The sequence below is a fragment of the Delphinapterus leucas genome, chromosome X (assembly GCF_059928025.1).
Source record: "Delphinapterus leucas isolate spDelLeu-1000000601 "Yukka" chromosome X, BTC_Dleu_Yukka2, whole genome shotgun sequence".
Taxonomy (NCBI): Eukaryota; Metazoa; Chordata; class Mammalia; order Artiodactyla; family Monodontidae; genus Delphinapterus; species Delphinapterus leucas.
Window position 1 is genome coordinate 90,090,180 of NC_143150.1, and position 11,075 is coordinate 90,101,254.

Below are 11,075 nucleotides of genomic sequence, written 5' to 3' on the forward strand. Positions count from 1 at the left end.
GATTTCATACCTCCCGGCCTGGAGCCCCTTCTAGCCTGTTCATTAGGGCAAGGTCCTGCTTTTTCCTTAAGAAGCCACTGCATTCATTCATGTTGACACTGTTCATTGAGCTCTCACTGTGTGCCAGGCGTCTCTCCAGTATCTGGCACTAACTAGACACTCAATAAATGTTTCTTGAAGGAATGAATGAGGGATTAATGTCTAATTTGATTTAGTGTTTTCTGATCTTTATCTAAGTGCCTCACACTTATGTACTCATTTCATGGGCACAGACGACCCCCTGAGGTAAGCACTCCAGCTATCTACATTTTACTGATAGGGAAGCTGAGGCCCAGAGAAGCTTAGCTAACTTGCCTGAGGTCACACAGCTTGTGAGTGGTGGAGCTGAGGCCAATTATGTGAGAAATGGTTCCTAAACTGTTAAATGCCACATGGGGCCCCAGATAAAATTCTTCTGCTCCTTTTCTGTCTTTTGTTCTCCTTCTTTCTCCGCTCCTAGATCTGTCCCCTTTAAGTCTACATCAGGGGGCTTTAAACCTCTGCTACATTTGCTGGTTATTTTGTAAATTAACATTTAAAAGTTGTATATTTCCTGTTCTTACTTCTAAGGAGCAGACAGGTTTAAAACTTATATTTTTCTCCAAATGAAAAACCTAAAGTAGATTTTTATTATTTTAGTCCCTAATAGAATGAGTTTCCCCACCCTGGAAAACAGTGATTTATTCATCATTTTACAATCATTTTTCATCTTATGCAGATTATTGAATTGCTCTGGTGACCTGCACTAATAATTTGGAGCTGGTTTATTTTACTTTTATTTGTTCCCATCAACTCTTGCTTTTCTGTACTGGATGACAGTATTTGGTGAGGTGATGACCTCAAAGGTAATTTGCTCTCCTGGGCCTTCAAATAGATTAAAAAAGAACAAAAACCCTAATCTAGCTTTTCCGGTTGTTCTCAGCAGGAGAGTGGATTGAATACTTACAAGTCAGCCCACCACAGAGGGGAGCAAAAGTTTTAACGTACTTCTTAGTAATCCAGCGAATACCCAGGAACCCCCAAGAACCAGGATATGCCTAATAACTTACACCCACCTGATGCTCCCCCATCACCTCTCTCTGCCAACCCCCAGGGATCACCAGACAGAGAGTCATTTCCTGTTTATATCTTGTGCTTATTTTGCTTTATTTTGAGGGGATATTGCTTACAAGATTCTGACTGCCATGCCTCAAGTCCTGAGTAGGTAATAAGACATTGTCGGTTATAAGACATGTCTTCCACACCCCAGTCACTGCCACGCGATTGAACCCACGGAGGAGATATAGGAATGGGCAGGGTCCTGCTGAAATTGCGCACAACTGAGATTGGGACTTGAACCCACAGGCTGGGACTCGAACCCAGCCAAAACCCAGATTGGGACTTGAACCCACTGTCTTTTAATTGAGATCACACACCTGGTCTCAGAACTTAATGAAGCTCAGGTTCTTGATGTCTCCTTACAGAAAGAATTCAGTGAGAGACAAAGTGATAGGTAAGAAGTGGATTTATTTAGAGAGAAACACACTCCACAGACAGAATGCGGTCCATCTCAAAAGGCAGGAACGGCCTTAGGAGAAGCACTCCACAGAGTGTGGGCCATCTCAGAAGGCGAGAGGCCCCAAAATACAGCGTGGTTAGTTTTTATGGGCTGGGTGATTTCATAGGCTAATGAGTGGGAGGATTATTCCAACTGTTTGGGGGAAGGGGCGGGGATTTCCAGGAATTGGGCCACCACCCATTTTTGACCTTTTATGGTCAGCTTTGGAACTGTCATGGCGCTGATGGATGTGTCATTTAGTGTATGCTAACGTATTACAATGAGCATATAATGAGGCTCAAGGTCTACTGGAAGTTGAATCTTCCACCATCTTGCACCTAGTCGGTTCTACTCAGTTTTTGTCATGTCCTATGGCTATGCCATTCTTTTAAAAGTTATGTCCTGCTCCTTTCCCTCCTGTTTCACTACCGCTGTCCTCAAAGGCCAAACTGAGGCCAAGGTGGCAAAATTTCCTTTGCCATGCCATCCTTCTCCTCCCCCTTCCTTCCTGCCCCTCGTGGTCCTCCCTACCCCTGACTGAGGGGTGCTTCCTGGGGACAGGCCTAAGGAAACAGCAGTTCCCAACCCTTGGACCCAATGCTCCCTTTTCATAAGAAACATTTTGGGAGGCCTCTTTTTACCATCCAGGAATGACAATCGTGGATGTTACGAGTCTTGGTGGTGTGGAGCTGTCCCCCAGCAACTCAAGCCCCTGCCTATTCAATGCCAAAGCACCTCCATCATTGTGATAACCAAAGTCTGCCTACCAGGAATTCCCCAAACACACTTCCAGGGCAGGCAGGAACTGGACCCTCGTCTGCCTTGTTCATTGCCATACCTCCACCACCTAGCATAAGACCCTGCATGCAAAAGCTCAATCAATATTTGTTGAATAATCGTTGTACGGTCTAGATATCTATGCTGTGATTTACTGCCCTCTTCCCACTGGGCTCCCCTGTCCTCTCTTCACCTCCCTGCATGGGGAAAGAGGGAAGAAAAACAGCTCAGAGTGTGCAGGGGCCAGCCCCTCCCACAGAGATGTCTACACTGTTCACTGATGCTATGGGCAAATGGGTGCTTTAGGGGCCCTCAGGAGAGGGGCTGATTTCTAGTCCTGGTCAGGATGGAGTGAGGACAGGGTGGGCACAGAAAAGCAGAGACGACTGTAGAGATAAGAATTGCTCAGTGGCTAGAACCAGATTCTGGAGCCCTACAGCCTGGCTCTGGCTCTGGCACTTACCAGCTGTTTAAAGTCTTGTAACCCCTCAGTGCCTCAGTTCTCTCACCCATAAAGTGGAGATAATAATAGTAGTGACTGTTGGGAAGATTAAATGAGATAATTCATGTGATGAGGGCAGAGCTTAATACGTTATAATTTTGCATTGTTGTTTGTTTTCATGGAATAGCTGAGTAACTTGGATGAATTAACTATCCTTCCCTCAGTCTAGCATTCTCCCCACTCCTGCACCAATCCTCTCCTCCCCCTCCTCCATCAGACGTTCAGGTCCCACCACCATCGGTGGATGGTCAGAGACTGAACACGGCCACCTTCCCACTGCCCTTTCTCTACTTTTCCTTGCTGCAAAGTCCATCTCAGAGATCCATTGTGTGGGCCCAGCTAGACTCTTCCAGGGCCGTGACATGTTCCTGGAGACCTCCCTGCCAACCTCGGACGTCCCACCCACCACATGTTTCCTGCCCTACTCCTCCCACCTGCACGGGAAAACACTGTGCCAGCCAGCTCTCTCCTTCCCTTCTAGGTTTGTGCTGCTAACCTCGGACCAGCCGGGGAGCTAAAGGTCCCCTCCTGGTCCCTACACTGCTCACAACCTCAAAGTCATCACCAACTTTCCCTAAATGGGTACTCCCTACCCCCTACCCCGATCTGTGACCCCAAGTGTCTACTTCCCAGTCTGTAACACCAGAAGGATACACACCCGAATGTGTGTGACTCTAAGAGTTTCAACTTTCCGGTCAGTGGGTCCCAAGGGCCGCCCACTTCCTTGACTGTGTGAGCCCAAGACTGTTAACGGGGCAGTCTGGAATGGACCACTGCGGGCGTGGGGAGGAACGCAAAATGGAACTGTCGCCCAGGATCATACCACTGCGGAGGGGGTGGCCATCTTGCAACATACCATTTTGTTTGTGGGGGAGGGATACGACGGCTGCCTCATTCCCTAATGGAGAGGGGAGTGTCACAATTCTGCTTGTCCCAAGATGATTCCCACCTGCTTCGGGCGAGCCTCACTCTGTGGTCTCACCCTCAGCCTTCTCACATCTGCCATCTTAACCACTTTCACCACCCCCTCGATTCCTTAATTTCGAAGCAGCTCGCAACGCACCGAAGCCGGCAATTGGCTCACAGGTGGGGAAAGCAGGAGACCGCCGTGGCCTCTGATTGGTCGATGACCGAGTTCTCGTCCTTGTTGTTCTTTGAAGCTACGCGAGTTTGGAGAATAACATAGTCCCGCCTCCGCTCCCTTGCTCCGGGCTCCCATTGGTCATGGGTTCGAGGCATGCGCAGTAGATGCCCGTCCAGTGTTCTGGGCCAATTAAGCCGGGCTTTGGGGATTTCGGGTGGTGGTTTTGAATACAGCCTCAGAAGTTCAGATTGTTCAAGTGTAGGAGGGGCAGAAGGTGGAGTTTACTGTTGGGGTTTACTAAGATCATACATCAGGGCGAGGCGCCTCGTGCACTGGGCGTTAACAATCGTAAACTCTGTAACTCAGCCGCTAGGGTTTTCATGCCTGTGCCGTGGTTCTTCGTTCATTTATTCTATAGTTTACTCAAAATAAAAAGCGTTCTTTGAGTTAGGGTTTTAGGAAAACTCTCAAAAGTTACTTTATTTTTTTAATTAAAAATTTTTTTAATTTTTAAATAAATTTATTTTATTTATTTGTTTTTGGCTGCATTGGGCCTTTGTTGCCGCGTGCAGGCTTTCTCTAGTTGCAGTGAGCTACTCTTCGTTGCAGTGCACGGGCTTCTCATTGCGGTGGCTTCTCTTATTGCGGAGCATGGTCTCTAGGTGCACCGGCTCAGTAGTTGTGGCTCACGGGCTCAGTAGTTGTGGCTCACGGGCTCAGTAGTTGTGGCGCACGGGCTTAGTTGCTCCGTCATATGCGGGATCTTCCTGGACCAGGGCTCAAACCCGTATCCCCTGCATTGGCAGGCGGATTCTTAACCACTGTGCCACCAGGGAAGCCCCTCAGAAGTTACTTTAATAAAATTAAATCCTGCCGCAGTAGGACAGGCACCGTGGGGTGTCTGGCTCTCCCAAGACCGTAAATCGCAGAGTGAACATCTTGTGGTCTTCGAATACGATGTACTAAAATTATTAATTTTACTGACAAAACAGGTACAAAGCTTACAGCAGTTAAAAGCCCTAACTGGCGAGGCCTTTGACAAAACGTGTTTAAGAGAATAAACACTTTACCCAGTATTCAATGTGCAAAGTGATGGTTTTGGAGCATTAGGCCTGCTCAGATGGGACAGGATTGCTATGATTGACATGTGTTATTTAATATACATCATAGGCAATATAGCCAGTTACCGATTTTAAAGTCTGCAACTTTTACATTATATATGTAAATTAAAATACAAATATAGATTACATGAATTATAAAAAATATGAATAAATACATGAGTCATAGGGATATAGATATAGATGATATAGATGGAGCAGTGGGGCCCCTGTTCACTGCCCTGAGTCGGTCACATGCTGAAAGGGAGGGGACCGTGTTTTGGGGTTTTTTTAATTTATTATTATTTTTTGCCGTGCCGCGGCACTTGTGGGATCTTAGTGCCCGACCAGGGATTGAACCCGGGCCATCCGCAGTGAAAGTGTGGAGTCCTAACCATTGGACCGCCGGGGAATTCCCTGGAGGAGACTGCTGATAATTTAACACAGTGCCCCAAATTTTAGGAAGGCTGATCCCTGAGTCCCCTGCTTTCACCAGATAGGACAAGTTTCCCTTAATTCGCTTGGAAATTCCAAGTCTATGCCCAGCACTGCCTCCACTGCTGAAAACACAAGCTGGCCTTTGTATCAGCTGTGATCCTAGGCAGATTGTTATTTTAAGTGTGTACATGGGCACTTGGGGTGCTGGGTAGAACAAATCAAAGGGTTGGTTAAAGTGTAGGCCCTTGGTCATTACTAAATGTTTCTTTCTGATGGTGGCTGTATTTGTAACATACATACTTCAGTTTAGTATCTCCACTCAGGGGCCATAGATAGAGAGGGGTGAATTGTTTTTGTTTGGGATCTTGCCCTAATGGTTATAGTATGGTATAACCCAACATGCAATAAGCTATATAGTCTCTATTACAGAAATATACCCCGAAGTGATACAATTAAAGAAGACAGAGGGAAACAGAAGAAGATCTTTAGCTTATGAATAAAAAGATGAGCCTATTGAATAAAATAAAAGGCTTTTTTAAAAAAACCTCCAAAAATATGGCTTGCACTGTATGTCTGGAGCCCTTTAAATTATACAGATTTCATCATCATCAACTTGTTTATACCCTGATTACAGGCAACTTGAAGAGAAAAAGAATTTTTTTTTAATCTGCTAAGTTTGGCAATTATGGGAGAACCCACTGTGTGTGTTTATAATCTTATAATCACTAGAGCTTTCAGAAAATTGGGTGATAAAGATGTACATATGCATAGTGTTAGCATAGCTTGTGTGAGTGCTACAAGTTGGACAGGAAGCTTTAAAAACTTCTTTGAGGGACTTCCCTGGTGATCCAGTGGTAAAGAATCCGCCTTACAATGCAGGAGACGCAGGTTCCATCCCTGGTCAGGGAACTAAGATCCCACATGCCGCGGGGCAACTAAGCCCGCGCGCCACAACTACTGAGCTCGAGCGCCTAGACGACAGCCCACGTGCTGCAAACTACAGAGCCCACATGCCCTGGAGCCTGCGCGCCACAACTAGAGAAGAGAAAATCCTCACGCCACAACTAGAAAGAAGCCTGCACACCACCATGAAGAGCCCCCATGCCACAACTAAGACCAGACACAGCCAAAAATAAATCTTTAAAAAAAAAAATATATATATATAGTAAAAACTTCTTTGTTGCCAACAATGGTCTTTTGAAATCAAAGTAAAATCTTTTTTTTTTTTTTTTTTTGGCCGCTGTGCACGTCATTCGAGATCTTAGTTCCCCGACCAGGGATCGAATCTGTACCCCCCTGCAGTGGAAGCGCAGAGTCTTAACTACTGGACTGCCAGGGAAGTTCCCACAAAATCTTTTAAAGAAATGAAACTTTTTGATTTTCTTTGATTTATGACTGAAAGTTATTTTGTCAATGTTTAAGAGTATTTAGGCAGCTGGGGGGGGCAAGCTACACGATGGAATGGGGCAGCAAGACGCAGGCCCAGGACATTCTGGGGAGCAGGGATTAAAAAAAGAGAAAAATATTCATCCTTTCCAAGCTTTTTTCCCCTGATAATTAGTAACAGTCTTATCAAAGACAGATGAACTCCTTATGTAAAATTTTGATTATAAAAAAATTATAGCAGTGCCGGGTATTCGGCAATGAGTGAGGCCAGTTACCAAACAGAATCTCTCCTCCCTCCCCAAATCTCTGAATACCTGCTTGTGATATCCCTGAAGGTCCTAATGGTTTGGATTTCATAAAGGGTAACAGTAGATGCCAGGCTACAGTGCAGTTAGTGGCTAGACAGCTTCTGAGCCTCATCCCAAAGGTTTATTCTCCCAAAAGAAATAAACCTTGTACTCAAATCAAAACAAGTAAATGGAGTAAAATATCTTGTAATGTGTTTATAACTAAATGCATTGCATAGATTGTTTGCAAAGATGATGTTATGGACCCAATTGTGTCCCTCCAAAATTCATATATTGAAGTCCTAACCCCTAGTGTGACTGTATTTGGAGATGGGGCCTTTAAAGAGGTAATTAAGGTTAAATGAGGTCATAAGGATGGACCCTAATCCAATATAACTGGTGTTTTTATAAGAAGAGGAAGAGACACCAGAGATGCATGCGCACAGAGAAAAGTCCACATGAGGACACAATGAGGAGGCAACCAACTTTCAACCAAGGAGAGAGGCCTCAGGAACCAAACCTGCCAACATCTTAATCTTGGACTTCCAACCTCAACTGAAAAAATACATTTCTGTTGTTTAAGCCCAATAGTCCGTGGTACTCCATTAGGATAGCCCGAACAGATTAATACAGATGGCCGCAAACGTTCCTCCCCTGTCTGTAGCTGAGTCCCCTGGCAATGTGACTTTGCAGCTCCCCATCCAGAGGTGGAGTCTATTTCCTCACCCCTTGAACCTGGGCTGGCTTTGTGACTTGCTTTGGCCAACAGAATGCAACAGAACTCCCATTATGTGAAATCTAGAGCCTAGGCCTCAAGAGACCTTGCAGCTTCTGCCTGGGCCCTAGTACAGTGCTGCCCTGAGCCCTCCATGCAAGGAAGCTGGTCGGGAGGATGAGAGGGAGTGTGAAAGAGAACCAAAGCACCCCTGCTGACAGTGGCACCAACTGCCACACATGTGAGCAAGGCCATTGGAACTTCCGGCCCAGACGATCCTTCAGTTGACTGTAGCCACATGATTGAGCAGAGAGATATCCAAGAGTGGAACCACCAGCTGATCCCAGCTCAGACTGCCTACCTACAGGATTGTGGGCGAATACACTGTTGTAATTCTAAGTCACTAAGTTTTGCAGTCCTTTGCTTTGCAGCAGTAACTAAGCTGACACAGCATTCTTCTCTCCCTGCCTAGCGCTGAGTGAACCTGAACATATTCCTAAAGGGAAAACGTTTTTTGGGCAGCCAAAGGGCCAATTCTTTTCCTTTCTTTCTTTTTTTTTTTTTTTGCGGTACATGGGCCTCTCACTGTTGTGGCCTCTCCCGTTGCGGAGCACAGGCTCGGGACGCGCAGGCTCAGCGGCCATGGCTCACGGGCCTAGCCGCTCCGCGGCATGTGGGATCCTCCCGGACCGGGGCACGAACCCGTGTCCCCTGCATCGGCAGGTGGACTCTCAACCACTGCGCCACCAGGGAAGCCCTCTTTTTTTAGAAAAATATCTTTATTGGAGTATAATTGCTTTACAATGTTTTGTTAATTTCTGCTGTACAACAAAGTGAATCAGCTGTATGTATGCATATATCCCCATATCCACTCCCTCTTGAGCCTCGCTCCCACCCTCCCTATCCCACCCCTCTAAGTGGTCACAAAGCACCGAGCTGATCTCCCTGTGCTATGCGGCTGCTTCCCACTAGCCACCCATTTTACACTTGGCAGTGTATATATGTCAATGCTACTCTCTCACTTCATCCCAGCTTCCCCTTCACGTCCTGTGTCCTCAGGTCCATTCTCTATGTCTGCGCGAAGGACCAATTCTTGTCCATAAGCCAGGGAACTCCCACACGGAGGTAGAGAAGACACTCCAGCCCCATGTCTGGGAGCCCCATTATGACACTCAACACTTGTCCACTTCAATTCTCTTTCCCCAGATTCAGAGTCCGTAGCCTTTGCTGTCTTTGAAATTGTGGTAATAACTACTGGAAATTCAAAAAAGAAAAAGTTTTTTTTTTAAAGCAATTATGAGCCTTCAACCAAAGAAGTGTCACTGCAAGGTTTATATCTATATTTATGTCACTTTTTATTTTATTTTATTTATTTTTAAATTTTTTGGCTGCGTTTGGTCTTCGTTGCTATGCGCGGGCTTCTCATTGCGGTGGCTTCTCTTGTTGCAGATCAGGGGCTCTAGGGCACAGGCTCAGTAGTTGGGGCACGTTGGCTTAGTTGCTCTGCGGCATGTGGAATCTTCCCAGACCAGGGATCGAACCCATGTCCTCTGCATTGGCAAGTGGATTCTTAACCACTGTGCCACCAGGGAAGTCCCCTCTATCTCATATTTTGATTAAGCTTTGAATAGGTTTGTTTTTGATCAACATAAAGGCTTACATGCTAACAATACTGCCTTGAGATATTAGCTCTCAAATTCCAGCCTTTAGTTTCCTCAAAGTTATCCCCTGTGGTCAAGTGACATTTTTCATTCAGGAAAGTGGTATCACAGCAATCCTTCTAAACCTTCATTGAAATAGGAAACTGAAACACATCCCCACTTGGCAGAGGGAAAGCTTAACCACAAGGCTGAGAAATCTCCAGAAACTCAGCTAACGAGCTGAAAAGGCTTCTGACAAGCTATGTGACCTTTATATGGCCCTTCTTCAGACAAACACATGTGTATATACTTTATATGAACACTCACACAGACAAGTGCATGCGTGCTTGTGAGGACTGTTAAAACCACAGATTGGTCAGGGGCCTCAAGGTGAAAAGCCTAATTATGTGGACTGATCAAAGTAATTTGGTAGGCAACACCCCACCCTAGAGAGCCACTTATTCTTTTAAAATAATTCAGTGAGGTTTTCACACAAGAGTTTGGGATTCGATCTTAGGCAGGAGAGGAACACCTGTAAAATTTATAGAATGTATTAGATCTGCCTAATCAAAATTCATTTACTCAACAAACATTTTTATTGAGGTATAATTGACATATAACATGATATTATTTTCAGGTGTACAACATAATTATTGGTTATTTGTATACATTGCAAAATGATAACCACAATAAGTCTAGTTACCATCTGTCACCACATAAAATTACAAAATGTTTTTTCTTGTGATGAGAACTTTTAAGATTTAACTTCTAGCAACTTTCAAATATGCAATACAATATTATTGATTTTAGTCACCATTCTGTACATTACATCCCCATGACTTATTTATTTTATAACTGGAAGTTTATACCTCTTGACCTCCTTCATCCACCTTCCCAACCCCCAGTCCCTCTGGCAACCACCAATCTGTTCTCTGTATCTGTGAGTTTAGTTTAGTTTGATTTGGTTGTTCGTTTTGTTTTTCAGATTCCACATGTAAGGGAAATCATACAATATTTGTCTTTCTCTGTCTGACTTTTTTCACTTAGCATAATACCCTTAAATTAAGGTCCATCCATGTTGTTGCAAATGGCAAAATTTCATTCATTTTTATGGCTGAGTAATATTCCATTGTGTATATATACCACAACTTCTTTATCCATTCATCCATAGATGGACACCTAGATTGTTTCCATGTCTTGGCTATTGCAAACAATGCTGCAGTGAACATAGGGGTGCATATATCTTTTCAAATCAGTGTTTTCGAATTTTTTGGATAAATACCCAAAAGTGGAACTGCTGGATCACATGGTAGTTCTATTTTTAATTTTTGAGAAACCTCTATACTATTTTCCATAGTGGCTGCACCAATTTACATTCCCACCAACAGTGCACAAGGGTTCCCTTTTCTCCACATCCTCACCAACACGTGTTCTTTCTTCTCGTATTTTTCTTTTCTTTAATTATTTATTTATTTATTTTTGGCTGGCCATGCAGCATGCAGAATCTTAGTTCCCCGACCAGGGATCAAATCCCTGCCCCCTGCAGTGGAAGCACAGAGTCTTAACCACTGGA